This window comes from Triticum aestivum, chromosome 3D (assembly GCF_018294505.1).
Source record: "Triticum aestivum cultivar Chinese Spring chromosome 3D, IWGSC CS RefSeq v2.1, whole genome shotgun sequence".
NCBI lineage: Eukaryota > Viridiplantae > Streptophyta > Magnoliopsida > Poales > Poaceae > Triticum > Triticum aestivum.
This window is the reverse complement of record NC_057802.1, coordinates 227122219-227140897: the sequence shown is the minus strand read 5'-3', so window position 1 is coordinate 227140897 and position 18679 is coordinate 227122219.

The following is an 18679-nucleotide window of genomic DNA, read 5'->3' as shown; positions in this document are numbered from 1 at the left end:
GGCGACGAAGCACCGGACAGACATGTGATAATCATAAAGAAACTCATGGAAAGGGTAAAGCCAGTCCTGATAGATGCAAAGAATGATACATGCCGCAGGGACGGACCCACACGACTTGGGGATAATGCAGCCCGAGGGGCGCCCCCAACTGAGCGAACCAAAAAGTGTCACCTGTCACCGTTGTTGAAGAAGTGTTGAAGTAGCTGGAGACGCGTGCTGCAGAAGTCACTCTTCACGAGTCGCCCAGGCTCTGGAGGCCCGGGGGGCTCGCGAGGATCCATCGCCACCTCTGATAAGATCGCTTGGTGCCCGGCCTCGTGAGCCGCCAGGACGCCCCGCATGTGGTGCTGGTGCGTGGCAGCCCGTTCAGCAAACCGAAAGGCATGCGAACGTAGCTGTGAGGGGGGCCTTCGCACCGGCCAACGTGGAACGGCCAGAAGAGCTCCTGAGACGCGGCTCTGTTGAGCCTGGAATGTTAACGTAGACGCGCAACTCGCTACCCTCGTCAGGGGAGGGAGCTGCGCTGGGTGGTGCAGGGCGACGCTCGCCTCGCATGGCTCTTGCTTCCTGAAGCTCCTTGGTTGCCTTGGTGATGAACTCCTGAGCGCCTGGCGCCTCGCGCCCTGCACTCTCCTTGCGAAAGCGCGCGTTGAAGCACGCCTCCACATGGTGCCCGAGCGCCTCCCTCATGACGATGGCCAGGTCAGAGGTCCTCCAGAGGAGAGCCCCCGAGCCCAGTCTGAGAGGGGCGCCAGGCACACCTTCCTATGGGATAGGGGAAGGTGCCCCGGCAGTGGGCGCAGGTCCTGAAGCACGGCCGTCCGAGGCCCCATCTGTTGGGTAACGTAGCAATAATTCAAAATTTTCCTACGTGTCACCAAGATCAATCTAGGAGATGCTAGCAACGAGAGAGAGGGAGTGCATCTTCATACCGTTGAAGATCGCTAAGCGGAAGCATTACAAGAACGCGGTTGATGGAGTCGTACTCGCGGCGATTCAAATCGCGGAAGATCCGATCTAGCGCCGAACGGACGGCGCCTCCGCGTTCAACACACGTACAGCCCGGGGACGTCTCCTCCTTCTTGATCCAGCAAGGGGAGATGAGAAGTTGAGGGAGAACTCCAGCAGCACGACGGCATGGTGGCAATGGAGCTCGTGGTTCTCCGGCAGAGCTTCGCTAAGCACTACAGAGGAGGAGGAGGAGGAGTTGGAGGAGGAGAGGGCTGCGCCAGGCCAAAGGTGCGGCTACCCTCTCTGTCCCTCACTATATATAGGGGGAAGGGGGGTGGAGGAGGCGCCCTAGGGTTCCCTAGGAGAGGGGCGGCGGCCACAGGGGAAACCCTAGATGGGTTTGGGCGCCCCCACCCCTGGGAAACTTGCCCCCCAAGCCGGGAGGGGTGGCTGCCCTAGGGGAGGCGCCCCCACCTCTCCACGTTACGTGAGAGGGGTTGGGAGGGGCGCATAGCCCCTTAGTGGGCTGGTTTGCCCCTTCCCCTTGGCCCATAAGGCCCCCCAACGCTTGTCGGGGCCTCCGAAACCCCTTTCGGACATGCTGGCCATAGCGTATTACCCCCGGAGCAATTCCGGACTCCAATACCCTTCGTCCAATATACCGATCTTCACCTCCGGACCATTCCGGAGCTCCTCATCATGTCCGGGATCTCATCCGGGACTCCGAACAACCTTCGATAACCACATACTATTTCCCATAACAACTCTAGCGTCACCGAACCTTAAGTGTGTAGACCCTACGGGTTCGGGAACCATGCAGACATGACCGAGACGTTCTCCGGCCAATAACCAATAGCGGGATCCGGATACCCATGTTGGCTCCCACATGTTCCACGATGATCTCATCGGATGAACCACGATGTCGGGGATTCAATCAATCCCGTATACAATTCCCTTTGTCCATCGATATGTTACTTGCCTGAGATTCGATCGTCGGTATCCCAATACCTCGTTCAATCTCATTACCGGCAAGTCTCTTTACTCGTTCCATAACCCATGATCCCGTGGCTAACCCATTAGTCACATTGAGCTCATTATGATGATGCATTACCGAGTGGGCCCAGAGATACCTCTCCGTCATACGGAGTGACAAATCCCAGTCTCGATTCGTGCCAACCCAACAGACACTTTCGGAGATACCTGTAGTGCACCTTTATAGCCACCCAGTTACGTTGTGACGTTTGGTACACCCAAAGCATTCCTACGGTATCCGGGAGTTGCACAATCTCATGGTCTAAGGAAACGATACTTGACATTAGAAAAGCTCTTAGCAAACGAACTACACGATCTTGTGCTATGCTTAGGATTGGGTCTTGTCCATCACATCATTCTCCTAATGATGTGATCCCATTATCAATGACATCCAATGTCCATGGTCAGGAAACCATAACCATCTATTGATCAACGAGCTAGTCAACTAGAGGCTTACTAGGGACATGTTGTGGTCTATGTATTCACAAATGTATTACGGTTTCCAGTTAATACAATTATAGCATGAACAATAGACAATTATCATGAACAAGGAAATACAATAATAACCATTTTATTATTGCCTCTACGGCATATTTCCAACAATCTCCCACTTGCACTAGAGTCAATAATCTAGTTCACATCACCACGTGATTAACACTCAAAGTTCACATCGCCATGTCACTAATACCCAAGAGTTTACTAGAGTCAATAATCTAGTTCACATCACTATGTGATTGTAATGAATCCAACACCCATGGGGTTTGTTCCTATCTCGCTTGTGAGAGAGGTTATTAGTCAACGGGTCTGAACCTTTCAGATCCGGGTGTGCTTTACAAATCTCTATGTCATCTTGTAGATGCAGCTACCACACGCTACTTGGAGCTATTCCAAATAACTGCTCTACTATACGAATCCGGTTTGCTACTCAGAGTCATCCGGATTAGTGTCAAAGTTTGCATCGACGTAACCCTTTACGACGAACTCTTTTTCCACCTCCATAATCGAGAAAATTCCTTAGTCCACTAGATACTAAGCATAAGTTCGACCGCTGTCATGTGATCCATTCCTAGATCACTCTTGTACCCCTTAACTGACTCATGGCAAGGCACACTTCAGGTGCGGTACACAGCATAGCATACTGTAGAGCCTACGTCTAAAGCATAGGGGACAACCTTCGTCCTTTCTCTCTCTTCTGCCGTGGTCATGTTTTGAGTCTTACTCAATACTCACACCTTGTAACACAGCCAAGAACTCCTTCTTTGCTGATCTATTTTGAACTCCTTCAAAATCTTGTCACGGTATGTATTCATTTGAAAGTACTATTAAGCATTTTTTATCTATCCTTATAGATCTTGATGCTCAATGTTCAAGTAGCTTAATCCAGGTTTTCCATTGAAAAACACTTTTCAAATAACCCTGTATACTTTCCAGAAATTCTACATCATTTCTGATCAACAATATGTTAACAACATATACTCATCAAAAATTCTATAGTGCTCCCACTCACTTCTTTGGAAATACAAGTTTCTCATAAACTTTGTAAAAACCCAAAATCTTTGATCATCTCATCAAAGCGTACATTCCAACTCCGAGATGCTTACTCCAGTCCTTAGAAGGATTGCTGGAGCTTTGCATACATGTTAGCATCTTTCAGGATTGACAAAACCTTCTGGTTGTATCACATACAACCTTTCCTCAAGAAAATCGTCAAGGAAACAATGTTTTGACATCCTATCTGCAAGATTTCATAAATAATGCAGTAACTACTAATATAATTCCAACAGACTCTTAGCATCACTACGAGTGAGAAAGTCTCATCGCAGTCAACTCCTTGAACTTGCCGGAAAACATCTTAACGACAAGTCGAGCTTTCTTAATGGTGACACTTACCATCATTGTCTGTCTTCCCTTTAAAATCCATCTGTACCCAACAGCCTTACGACCATCAAGTAGTTCTTCCAAAGTCTATACTTTGTTTTTATACATGGATCCTCTCTCAGATTTTATGGCCTCGAGCCATTCGTCGGAATCTGGGCCCACCATCGCTTCTCCATAGCTCGTAGGTTCATTGTTGTCTAGCAACATGACTTCCAAGACAGGATTACGTACCACTCTGAAGTAGTACGCATCCTTGTCGTCCTATGAGGTTTGGTAGTGACTTGATCCGAAGTTTCATGATCACTGTCATAAGCTTCCACTTCAGTTGGTGTAGGTGCCACAGGAACAACTTCTTGTGCCCTGCTACACACTAGTTGAAGTGACGGTTCAGTAACCTCATCAAGTCTCCACCATCCTCCCACTCAATTCTTTCGAGAGAAACTTTTCCTCGAGAAAGGACCCGTTTCTAGAAACAATCACTTTTGCTTCCAGATCTGAAATAGGAGGTATATCCAACTGTTTTGGGTATTCTATGAAGATGCATTTATCCGCTTTGGGTTCGAGCTTATCAGCCTAAAACTTTTTCACATAAGCGTCGCAGCCCCAAACTTTTAAGAAACGACAGCTTAGGTTTCTCTAAACCATAGTTCATACGGTGTCGTCTCAACGGAATTGCGTGGTGCCCTATTTAAAGTGAATGCGGTTGTCTCTAATGCCTAACCCATAAACGATAGTGTAATTCGATAAGAGACATCATGGTATGCACCATATCCAATAGGGTGCAGTTATGATGTTCGGACACACCATCACACTATGGTGTTCCAGGCGGTATTAGTTGTGAAACAATTTCCACAATGTCTTAATTGTGTGCCAAACTCGTAACTCAGATATTCATCTCTATGATCATATCACAGACATTTTATCCTCTTGTCATGACGATCTTCAACTTCACTCTGAAATTACTTGATCCTTTCAATAATTCAGACCTGCGTTTCATCAAGTAAATATACTCAGCATCTACTCAAATCATCTGTGAAGTAAGAACATAACGATATCCACTGCATGCCTCAGCACTCATTGGACTTCACACATCAAAATGTATTACTTCCAACAAGTTGCTTTCTTGTTCCATCTTACTGAAAACGAGGCCTTTCAGTCATCTTGCCCACGTGGTATGATTTGCATGTCTCAAGTGATTCAAAATCAAGTGAGTCCAAACGATCCATTTGTATGGACTTTCTTCATGCATATATACTAATAGACATGGTTCGCATGTCTCAATCTTTTCAAAAACGAGTGAGTCCAAAGATCCATCAACATGGAGCTTCTTCATGCGTTTTATACCAATATGACTCAAGTGGCAGTGCCACAAGTATGTGGTACTATCATTACTATCTTATATCTTTTGGCATGAACATGTGTATCACTACGATCGAGATTCAATAAACCATTCATTTTAGGTGCAAGACCATTGAAGGTATTATTCAAATAGACAGAGTAACCATTATTCTCCTTAAATGAATAACCGTATTGCGATAAACATAATCCAATCATGTCTATGCTCAACGCAAACACCAAATAACAATTATTTAGGTTTAACACCAATCTCGATGGTAGAGGGAGCATGCGATGCTTGATCACATGAACCTTGGAAACACTTCCAACACATATCGTCATCTCACCTTTAGCTAGTCTCTGTTTATTCCGTAGCCTTTTATTTCGAGTTACCAACACTTAGCAATGGAACCGGTATCTAGTACCCTGGTGCTACTAGGAGTACTAGTAAAGTACACATTAATATAATGTATATCCAATATACTTCTGTCGACCTTGCCTGTCTTCTCATCTACCAAGTATCTAGGGTAGTTCTGCTTCAGTGAACGTTCCCCTCATTACAGAAGCACTTAGTCTCGGGTTTGGGTTCAACCTTGGGTTTCTTCACTAGAGCAGCAACTGATTTGCCATTTCATGAAGTATCCCTTCTTTCCCTTACCCTTCTTGAAACTAGTGGTTTTACTAACCATCAACAATTGATGCTCCTACTTGATTTATACTTTCGCGGTGTCAAACATCGCGAGTTGCTCAAGGATCATCATGTCTATCCCTGATATGTTATAGTTCATCACGAAGCTCTAATAGCTTGGTGGCAGTGACTATGGAGAACTATCACTATCTCATCTGGAAGATTAACTCCCACTCGATCCAAGCGATTGTAGTACTCAGACAATCTGAGCACATGCTCAACGATTGAGATTTTCTCCCTTAGTTTGCAGGCTTAAGAAACTTGTTAGAGGTCTCATACCTCTTGACGTGGGCACTAGTCTGAAATCCTAATTTCAGTCTTTGGAACATCTCATATGTTCTGCGACGTTTCAAAAACGTCTTTGGCGCCTCAATTCTAAACCGTTAGCATTACGCACTGAACTATCACGTAGTCATCAAAACGTGTATGTTAGATGTTCGCAACATCCACAGACGATGCTCGAGGTTCGGCACACCGAGCGGTGCATTAAGGACATAAGCCTTTTGCACAGCAATGAGGATAATCCTCAGTTTACGGACCCAGTCCGCATGATTTCTACTATCAACTTTCAACTAAATTTTCTCTAGGAACATATCTTAAACAGTGGAACCAAAGCATAAGCTATGACATAATTTGCAAAGACCTTTTGACTATGTTCATGATAATTAAGTTCATCTGATTATTTAATGAACTCCCACTTAGATAGACATCCCTCTAGTCATCTAAGTGATACATGATCCGAGTCAACTAGGCCGTGTCCAATCATCACGTGAGACGGACTAGTCATCAACGGTGAACATCTCCATGTTGATCGTATCTACTATACGACTCATGTTCGACCTTTCGGTCTCTTGTGTTCCGAGGCCATGTCTGTACATGCTAGGCTCGTCAAGTCAACCTAAGTGTTTCGCATGTGTAAATCTGGCTTACACCCGTTGTATGTGAACGTTAGAATCTATCACACCCGATCATCACGTGGTGCTTCGAAACAACGAACCTTCACAACGGTGCACAGTTAGGGGGAACACATCTCTTAAAATTTTAGTGAGGGATCATCTTATTTATGCTACCGTCGTTCTAAGCAAATAAGATGCAAACATGACAAACATCACATGCAAATCATAAAGTGACATGATATGGCCAATATCATCTTGCGCCTTTTGATCTCCATCTTCGAGGCGCGGCATGATCACCTTCGTCACCGGCATGACACCATGATCTCCATCATCGTGTCTTCATGAAGTTGTCTCGCCAACTATTACTTCTACTACTATGGCTAATGGTTAGCAATAAAGTAAAGTAATTACATGGCGTTTTTCATTGACACGCAGGTCATACAATAAATTAAGACAACTCCTATGGCTCCTGCCGGTTGTCATACTCATCGACATGCAGGTCGTGATTCCTATTACAAGAACATGATCAATCTCATACATCACATATATATAATTCATCACATCCTTTTGGCCATATCACATCACATAGCATACCCTGCAAAAACAAGTTAGACGTCCTCTAGTTGTTGTTGCATGTTTTACGTGGCTGCTATGGGTTTCTAGCAAGAACGTTTCTTACCTACGCAAAAGCCACAACGGTGATATGCCAATTGCTATTTACCCTTCATAAGGACCCTCTTCATCGAATCCGATCCGACTAAAGTGGGAGAGACAGCCACCCGCTAGCCACCTTATGCATCAAGTGCATGTCAGTCGGTGGAACCTGTCTCACGTAAGAGTACGTGTAAGGTCGGTCCGGGCCGCTTCATCCCACAATGTCGCTGAATCAAGATAAGGCTAGTAACAGCAAGCAAATTGAACAAATCATCGCCCACAACTACTTTGTGTTCTACTCGTGCATAGAATCTACGCATAGACCTAGCTCATGATGCCACTGTTGGGTAACGTAGCAATAATTCAAAATTTTCCTACGTGTCACCAAGATCAATCTAGGAGATGCTAGAAACGAGAGAGAGGGAGTGCATCTTCATACCCTTGAAGATCGCTAAGCGGAAGCGTTACAAGAACGCGGTTGATGGAGTCGTACTCGCGGCATTTCAAATCGCGGAAGATCCGATCTAGCGCCGAACGGACGGCGCCTCCGCGTTCAACACACGTACAGCCCGGGGACGTCTCCTCCTTCTTGATCCAGCAAGGGGAGAGGAGAAGTTGAGGGAGAACTCCAGCAGCACGACGGCATCGTGGCAATGGAGCTCGTGGTTCTCCGGCAGAGCTTCGCTAAGCACTACGGAGGAGGAGGAGGAGTTGGAGGAGGAGAGGGCTGCGCCAGGCCAAAGGTGCGGCTGCCCTCTCTCTCCCTCACTATATATAGGGGGAAGGGGGTGGAGGAGGCGCCCTAGGGTTCCCTAGGGGAGGGAAGGCGGCCACAGGGGAAACCCTAGATGGGTTTGGGCACCCCCACCCCTGGGAAACTTGCCCCCCAAGCCGGGAGGGGTGGCTACCCTAGGGGAGGCGCCCCCACCTCTCCACGTTACGTGAGAGGGGTTGGGAGGGGCGCACAACCCCTTAGTGGGCTGGTTTGCCCCTTCCCCTTGGCCCATAAGGCCCCCCAACGCTTGCCGGGGCCTCCGAAACCCCTTTCGGACATGCTGGCCATAGCCTGATACCCCCGGAACAATTCCGGACTCCAATACCCTTCGTCCAATATACCGATCTTCACCTCCGGACCATTCCGGAGCTCCTCGTCATGTCCGAGATCTCATCCGGGACTCCGAACAATGCTCGGTAACCACATACTATTTCCCATAACAACTCTAGCGTCACCGAACCTTAAGTGTGTAGACCTACGGGTTCGGGAACCATGCAGACATGACCGAGACGTTCTCCGGCCAATAACCAACAGCAGGATCTGGATACCCATGTTGGCTCCCACATGTTCCACGATGATCTCATCGGATGACGATGTCGGGGATTCAATCAATCCCGTATACAATTCCCTTTGTCCATCGGTATGTTACTTGCCCGAGATTCGATCGTCGGTATCCCAATACCTCGTTCAATCTCATTACCGGCAAGTCTCTTTACTCGTACCATAACGCATGATCACGTGGCTAACCCATTAGTCACATTGAGCTCATTATGATGATGCATTACCGAGTGGGCCCAGAGATACCTCTCCGTCATACGGAGTGACAAATCCCAGTCTCGATTCGTGCCAACCCAACAGACACTTTCGGAGATACCTGTAGTGCACCTTTATAGCCACCCAGTTACGTTGTGACGTTTGATACACCCAAAGCATTCCTACGGTATCCGGGAGTTGCACAATCTCATGGTCTAAGGAAACGATACTTGACATTAGAAAATCTCTTAGCAAACGAACTACACGATCTTGTGCTATGCTTAGGATTGGGTCTTGTCCATCACATCATTCTCCTAATGATGTGATCCCGTTATCAGTGGCATCCAATGTCCATGGTCAGGAAACCATAACCATCTATTGATCAACGAGCTAGTCAACTAGAGGCTTACTAGGGACATGTTGTGGTCTATGTATTCACACATGTATTACGGTTTCCAGTTAATACAATTATAGCATGAACAATAGACAATTATCATGAACAAGGAAATACAATAATAACCATTTTATTGTTGCCTCTAGGGCATATTTCCAACACCATCCTCTTGAGGTCCTAGGCGTAGCTTCTTCTTCTTCTTCTCGGGGATGGCCTCAGGAGGGTAGACAGCGCCCTCGCCATCTGGGTTCTCGACCGCCGCAGCCTGGTAGGCGCGCTCTAGAGAGCACACCACGTCCTTTTCGTCGGAGGCGACCGTGATGATACCGCAGCTTCCTGGCATCTTGAGGACATTGTAGCCATGATGTGTTGCAGCCATGAACTTGGCCAGGGCCGGATACCCAAGGATGGCGTTGTACGGGAGGCGAATGTGGGCGACGTCGAAGTCGATGAGCTCAGTGCGGTAGTTGTCGCGCTTGCCGAAGGTGACAGGGAGGCGGATCTTCCCTATCGGGGTGGTGGAGCCGTCGGTCACTCCTAAGAAAGTCTTGGTAGGCAGGAGCTAGTCGTACGGCACCTGGAGCCTATCGAACGTTTCGACGGAGAGGACATTGAGTCTCGTGCCGCCATCAATGAGTGTCTTGGTGACGAGGACACTGTTGATGGTAGGCGAGCAGAGCATCGAGAGGGCGCCGACAGTGGTCGCGTGCTACCTCTTGAGCACTGCGTTGGTTTTCCTTGAAGAGGAAAGGGTGATGCAGTAAAGCAGCGTAAGTATTTCCCTCAGTTTTTGAGAACCAAGGTATAAATCCAGTAGGAGGCCACGCACGAGTCCCTCACACCTACACAAACACATAAAATCCTCGCGACCAACGCAATAAATGGGTTGTCAATCCCTTCAAGGTCACTTACGAAAGTGAGATCTAATAGATATGATAAGATAATATTTTTTGTATTTTTATGATAAAGATGCAAAGTAAAATAAAAGGCAATAAAAATAACTAAGTGTTGGAAGATTAATATGATGGAAAATAGACCCGGGGGCCATAGGTTTCACTAGTGGCTTCTCTCGAGAGCATAAGTATTACGGTGGGTAAACAAATTACTGTTGAGCAATTGATAGAATTGAGCATAGTTATGAGAATATCTAGGTATGATCATGTATATAGGCATCACGTCCGCGGCAAGTAGACCGACTCCTGCCTGCATCTACTACTATTACTCCACACATCGACCGCTATCCAGCATGCATCTAGAGTATTAAGTTCAAAAGAATAGAGTAACGCTTTAAGTAAGATGACATGATGTAGAGGGATAAACTCATGCAATATGATATAAACCCCATCTTGTTATCCTCGATGGCAACAATACAATACGTGCCTTGCTGCCCCTACTGTCACTGGGAGAGGACACCGCAAGATTGAACCCAAAGCTAAGCACTTCTCCCATTGCAAGAAAGATCAATCTAGTAGGCCAAACCAAACTGATAATTCGAAGAGACTTGCAAAGATAACCAATCATACATAAAAGAATTCAGAGAAGATTCAAATATTGTTCATAGATAAACTTGATCATAAACCCACAATTCATCGGTCTCAACAAACACACCGCAAAAGAAGATTACATCGAATAGATCTCCACTAGAGAGGGGGAGAACATTGTATTGAGATCCAAAGAGAGAGAAGAAGCCATCTAGCTAGTAACTATGGACCCGAAGGTCTGAGGTAAACTACTCACACATCATCGGAGAGGCTATGGTGTTGATGTAGAAGCCCTCCGTGATCGATGCCCCCTCCGACGGAGCTCCGCAAAAGGCCCCATGATGGGATCTCACGGGTACAGAAGGTTGCGGCGATGGAATTAGGTTTTTGGCTCCGTATCTGGTAGTTTGGGGGTACGTAGGTATATATAGGAGGAAGAAGTACGTCGGTGGAGCAACGTGGGCCCCATGAGGGTGGAGGGCGCGCCTGGGGGGTAGGCGCGCCCCCCTACCTCGTGCCTTCCTGGTTGCTTTCTTGACGTAGGGTCCAAGTCCTGTGGATCACGTTCGTTTCAAAAATCACGTTCCCGAAGGTTTCATTCCGTTTGGACTCCGTTTGATATTCTTTTTCTGCGAAACTCTGAAATAGGCAAAAAACAGCAATTCTGAGTTGGGCCTCCAGTTAATAGATTAGTCCCAAAAATAATATAAAAGTGTATAATAAAGCCCAATAATGTCCAAAACAGAATATAATATAGCATGGAACAATTAAAAATTATAGATACATTGGAGACGTATCAAGCATCCCCAAGCTTAATTCCTGCTCGTCCTCGAGTAGGTAAATGATAAAAATAGAATTTTTGATCTGGAATGCTACTTAGCATAATTTTAATGTAATTCTCCTTATTGTGGCACGAATGTTCAGATTTAATATGATTCAAGATAAAACTTAAATGTTGACATAAAAACAATAATACTTCAAGCATGCTAACCAAGCAATTATGCCTTATCAAAATAACATAGCCAAAGCAAGTTATCCCTACAAAATCATATAGTCTGGCTATGCTCCATCTTCCCCACACAAAATATTCATATCATGTACAACCCCGGTTTTAGCCAAGCAGTTGGTTCATACTTTTTAACGCGCTTCAGCCTTTTCAACTCTTACGCAATACATGAGCGCAAGCCATGGATATAGCACTATGGTGGAATAAGGTATAATGGTAGGGGTTATGCGGGAAGACAAAAAAGGAGAAAGTCTCACATCAACGAGGCTAATCAACGGGCTATGGAGATGCCCATCAATTGATGTCAATGCAAGGAGTAGGGATTGCCATGCAACGGATGCACTAGAGCTATAAGTGTATGAAAGCTCAAACAAAAGAAACTAAGTGGGTGTGCATCCAACTTGCTTGCTCACGAAGACCTCGGGCATTTTGAGGAAGCCCATCATTGGAATATACAAGCCAAGTTCTATAATGAAATTTCCCACTAGTATATGAAAGCGACAAAATGAGAGACTCTCTATCATGAAGATCACGGTGCTACTTTGAAGCACAAGTGTGGTAAAAGGATAGTAACATTGTCCCTTCTCTCTTTTTCTCTCATTTTTTTATTTGGGCCTTTTCTCCCTTTTTTATGGCCTCTTTTTTTTAGTCTGGAGTCTCATCCCGACTTGTGGGGAATCATAGTCTCCATCATCCTTTCCTCACTTGGGACAATGCTCTAATAATGATGATCATCACACTTTTATTTACTTACAACTCATGAATTACAACTCGATACTTAGAACAAAATATGACTATGTGAATGCCTCCGGCGGTGTACCGGGATATGCAATGAATCAAGAGCGACATGTATGAAAGAATTATGAATGGTGGCCTTGCCACAAATACAATGTCAACTACATGATCATGCAAGGCAATATGACAATGATGGAGCGTGTCATGATAAATGAAACGATGGAAAGTTGCATGGCAATATATCTCGGAATGGCTATGGAAATGCCATAATAGGTAGGTATGGTGGCTGTTTTGAGGAAGATATAAGGAGGTTTATGTGTGATAGAGCGTATCATATCACGGGGTTTGGATGCACCGGCGAAGTTTGCACCAACTCTCAAGGTGAGAAAGGGCAATGCACGGTACCGAAGAGGCTAGAAAATTGTGGAAAGGTAAGTGTGCGTATAATCCATGGACTCACATTAGTCATAAAGAACTTATATACTTATTGCAAAAATTTATTAGCCCTCGAAGCAAAGTACTACTACGCATGCTCCTAGGGGAAGGGTTGGTAGGAGTTAACCATCGCGCGATCCCGACTGCCACACAAAGGATGACAATCAATAAATACCTCATGCTCCGACTTCGTTACATAACGGTTCACCACACGTGCATGCTACGGGAATCACAAACTCCAACACAAGTATTTTTCAATTCCACAATTACTCAACTAGCACGACTATGATATTACCACCTTTATATCTCAAAACAATTATCTAGTATCAAATTTCTCATGGTATTATAATTAAAGCAAATTGCCATGCTGTTTTAAGACTCTCAAAATAATATAAGTGAAGCATGAGAGATCAATAGTTTCTATAAAACAAATCCACCGCCGTGCTCTAAAAGATATAAGTGAAGCACTAGAGCAAAACTATATAGCTCAAAAAATATAAGTGAAGCACATAGAGTATTCTAATAATTTCCTAATCACGTGTGTCTCTCTCAAAAGGTGTGTACAGCAAGGATGATTGTGGTAAATAAAAATATAGCTCCAAGTAAAGTTACCGATGGAAGTAGACGAAAGAGGGGATGCCTTCCGGGGCATCCCCAAGCTTTGGCTTTTAGGTGTCCTTAGATTATATTGGGGTGCCATGTTAATCCCCAAGCTTAGGCTCTTGCCACTCCTTGTTCCATAATCCATCAAATCTTTCACCCAAAATTGAAAACTTCACAACACAAAACTCAGCAGAAAATCTCGTGAGCTCCGTTAGCGAAAGAAAACAAAACACCACTTCAAGGTACTGTAATGAACTCATTCTTTATTTATATTGGTGTTAAACCTACTGTATTCCAACTTCTCTATGGTTTATAAACTATTTTATTAACCATAGATTCATCAAAATAAGCAAACAACACACGAAAAACAGAATCTGTCAAAAACAGAACAGTCTCTAGTAATCTGTAACTAACGCAAACTTCTGGAACTCCAAAAATTCAGCCAAAATAGGAAGACCTAGACAATTTGTTTATTGATCATCAGCAATTGTAATCAATATTTTATCACATTCTGGTGATTTTTAACAATTATTTTCGTGAATAGAAAGTTTCTGGAATTTTCAGCAAGATCAAATAACTATCATCCAAGAAGATCCTATAGGTTAAACATGGCACAAACACTAATTAAAACATAAGAACAAATCTAACCAGAGGCTAGATCAAATATTTATTCCTAAACAGAAGCAAAAAGCAAAAAATTAAAAAATAAAATTGGGTTGCCTCCCAACAAGCGCTATCGTTTAACGCCCCTAGCTAGGCATAATAGCAAGGATAGATCTAAGTATTGCCATCTTTGGCAGGCAATTCTTTAATGAGAAATCTATCAACCTTAGGAGTTTATTTCTTTTTATTAATTATCAAACTTCTAGGCACAAAATCGAAAAATTCATTTGTAGCAAATGGTTCCTTAATGATAGCAAAAAGATTGGGATGAATACTTATAGATTTGAGATCTGCAGTTTCCTTGCTAGAGGATTCACCCTTATTTTTAGGAACATACATAAGCTTGGCAATTTTAGTTGTAGGACTTGGAGTATTCTTTAGGGAAGAAAAAGCGGTTCCCAAGTTGGTAATGATACCCTCAAGTTTATCGATTCTAGTGGAATCCTGATTTATTCTCTCATTAACTATGGGTTCCTTCTCCTTAATATTTTTCAAAGTGGCTCCTACTTTAGATCCATATTGGTAATCCTTTTCAATTAACTCTACGGTAGCAACTTTTTTTCAATAATTTCAAGTCTTTGCATTACATGCTCCAAAGTTAACATGGTTCCATTAACCAAAAGAGGGGGTGAGCCGAACAAATCTATCATAGCATTATAAGAATCAAAAGTATGGCTACCCAAGAAATTCCCTCCGGTAATGGTAGCAAGGATATATCTGTACCAAGGAGTAGCGCCAACATAAAAAAATTGCGGAGAAGAATGGAAGTAGATTGCTTCCTGGTAGATCTATTTTGAGCATTGCAAATTCTATACCAAGCGTCTTTTAGATTTTCTCCTTCCCTTTGCTTAAAACTAAGAACTTCATTTTCGGGAGACAACGGAGAAGATAGGGGACTAGCCATAACGACAGGCAAGCAATCCAACACATGAGCAAACAAGAAGCACGCGAAAAAGACGCGAATGGAAAAGAGAGGGCGAATAAAACGGCAAGGGTGAAGTGGGGGAGAGGAAAACGAGAGGCAAATGGCAAATATTGTAATGCGGGAGATAAGGGTTTGTGATGGGTACTTGGTATGTTTACTTTTGGGTAGACTCCCCGGCAACGGTGCCAGAAATCCTTCTTGCTACCTCTTGAGCACTGCGTTGGTTTTCCCTTGAAGAGGAAAGGGTGATGCAGTAAAGCAGCGTAAGTATTTCCCTCAGTTTTTGAGAACCAAGGTATCAATCCAGTAGGAGGCCACGCACGAGTCCCTCGCACCTACATAAACAAATAAAATCCTTGCAACCAACGCAATAAAGGGGTTGTCAATCCCTTCACGGTCACTTACGAAAGTGAGATCTAATAGATATGATAAGATAATATTTTTGGTATTTTTATGATAAAGATGCAAAGTAAAATAAAAGGCAATAAAAATAACTAAGTGTTGGAAGATTAATATGATGGAAAATAGACCCGGGGGCCATAGGTTTCACTAGTGGCTTCTCTCGAGAGCATAAGTATTACGGTGGGTAAACAAATTACTGTTGAGCAATTGACAGAATTGAGCATAGTTATGACAATATCTAGGTATGATCATGTATATAGGCATCACGTCCGCGACAAGTAGACCGACTCCTGCCTGCATCTACTACTATTACTCCACACATCGACCGCTATCCAGCATGCATCTAGAGTATTAAGTTCAAAAGAATAGAGTAACGCTTTAAGTAAGATGACATGATGTAGAGGGATAAAATCATGCAATATGATATAAACCCCATCTTGCTATCCTCGATGGCAACAATACAATACGTGCCTTGCTGCCCCTACTGTCACTGGGAAAGGACACCGCAAGATTGAACCCAAAGCTAAGCACTTCTCCCATTGCAAGAAAGATCAATCTAGTAGGCCAAACCAAACTGATAATTCGAAGAGACTTGCAAAGATAACCAATCATACATAAAAGAATTCAGAGAAGATTCAAATATTGTTCATAGATAAACTTGATCATAAACCCACAATTCATCGGTCTCAACAAACACACCGCAAAAGAAGATTACATCGAATAGATCTCCACAAGAGAGGGGGAGAACATTGTATTGAGATCCAAAGAGAGAGAAGAAGCCATCTAGCTAGTAACTATGGACCCGAAGGTCTGAGGTAAACTACTCACACATCATCGGAGAGGCTATGGTGTTGATGTAGAAGCCCTCCGTGATCGATGCCCCCTCCGACGGAGCTCCGCAAAAGGCCCCATGATGGGATCTCACGGGTACAGAAGGTTGCGGCGGTGGAATTAGGTTTTTGGCTCCGTATCTGGTAGTTTGGGGGTACGTAGGTATATATAGGAGGAAGAAGTACGTCGGTGGAGCAACGTGGGCCCCATGAGGGTGGAGGGCGCGCCTGGGGGGTAGGCGCGCCCCCTACCTCGTGCCTTCCTGGTTGCTTTCTTGACGTAGGGTCCAAGTCCTGTGGATCACATTCGTTTCAAAAATCACGTTCCCGAAGGTTTCATTCCGTTTGGACTCCGTTTGATATTCTTTTTCTGCGAAACTCTGAAATAGGCAAAAAACAGCAATTCTGAGCTGGGCCTCCGGTTAATAGGTTAGTCCCAAAAATAATATAAAAGTGTATAATAAAGCCCAATAATGTCCAAAACAGAATATAATATAGCATGGAACAATTAAAAATTATAGATACGTTGGAGACGTGTCACCGCGCACTTGAGCTAGTCAGTAGAGTCGAAGGTGATGGCGTACTTGGACCACCTGAGCGGACGCATCACCTCGAGCTTGGGGAGGGCCGCGTTCACCTCGCGAGCAAACTGCTTGAAGATGTGATGGGAGGCAGGGGCCTGAGCGCCGCCCAGGATGCAAGCGATAGCAGGAGGCTCTTGAAAGCCCCCAGCCCCATCATCTTGGTGGTGGTCTTCGTTCCTCCTTGGTGGCGGTGGCAGCGGAGGAAGGCCAGCATTGCCCTGAGGTCGGTCCTCACGAGGCTGATCCCTCCAGGGACCCTCATGAGGCCGGCCCTGCCAGCAGTCCTCACGAGGCTGATTGCGCCAGTCCTGGCGGGGGTCGCGGTTGTCCCAGCGTCCTCCGCCTTGGCCTCCTCCATGGCCATAGCCTCGGTCGTTGCGCTCGGGGCGACGACCGAGGTGCCCGTCGCGGATGGCCCTGAGCTCTTGGCAGCCATTGGTGTTGTGGTTGTGCATGTTGTGGAAGATGGAGAACGGGCGGCTGCCCTTGGATGACTCCGGGTGGTCGCAGTCGCGCTTCATCTCGGGTTCGGCCGCGAGCACTGCTGGCCCCTTGCGCTTCACATCCTTGGCCTTGGCTTTCTTGTCTTCTGGGTCGGCCTCCGGAAGCTCCAGGAGGGAGAGGCGACCTTCCTCGGCCCTTGCGCACCTGGTTGCCATGTTGAACATCTCCAAAGCTGAGCACAGGTCCTCGTTTATGGCGAGCTCTTCCTTCATCTTGACGCTGCGGACGCCATCGGTGAACGCCGAAATGATGGCCTCATTCGACACCTTGGGGATCTTGAGGCGAACGTTGGTGAAGCGCTGGATGTATTTGTGCAAGGTCTCTCATGGCCGCTGCTTGATGCGCCGCAGGTCACCCGCGGCCGCTGCACGGTCGCGAGTGCCCTGGAAGTTGGCGATGAAGCGCTCCCGCATCTCGTCCCAGGAGGATATCGATCCCGCAGGGAGGTTCAGGAGCCACGAGCATGTGCCGTCCTTGAGGGCCATGGGAAACCAGTTCGCCATGACCTTCTCGTCGTCGTTGGCCGCCTCGGTGCTCAGCTCATAGAGCTGTAGGAACTCAGCAGGGTCGGGGGTGCCATTGTAGCGTGGAGGTAGGTCTGGCTTGAACTTCCCTGGCCAGATGACGCGGCGTAGCACTGGGGTGAATGCGCGATAGCTTGCTGAGGTCACGGGAGCCCGCCGTGGAGGTGGAGCCTGATCTTGGCGCTCGCGTACTGCTGCCTCGGGCGGTACGCAGTCTTGACGTGGTGGTACTAGGAGCGTGTGCGCCTCTCCTTGGGGCCGCTGCACCACCTGGCAGCTTTCCTCGTTGCCTTGGCTCGGGGACAACGTCTTGCCTGGGAGGTGGAGGAGGCGCAACGTGGGCCACGACACCCGTAAGGGGCGGCGGGGGAGGCAGCGAGCGGGACGGCGCAGGGGCCTCTCTCGCGGCAGTGACGAGCTCGGCGATGCGGTCCAGCCAGTCCTCGTAGAGATCATCGGCCGGGCGATAGCGCAGGAGCTCGCGTGCCATGAGCAACGTAGCCCGCGCATTCACCGGCCCTCGGTTAGCATGGGATGATGAAGCGGCCACCGGAGTCATCGACGGAGTGGCGGTGCGCCCATCACACCACACAGAAGGCTGCAGCGACGAAGCCTGCTGCTCATGGGCCGC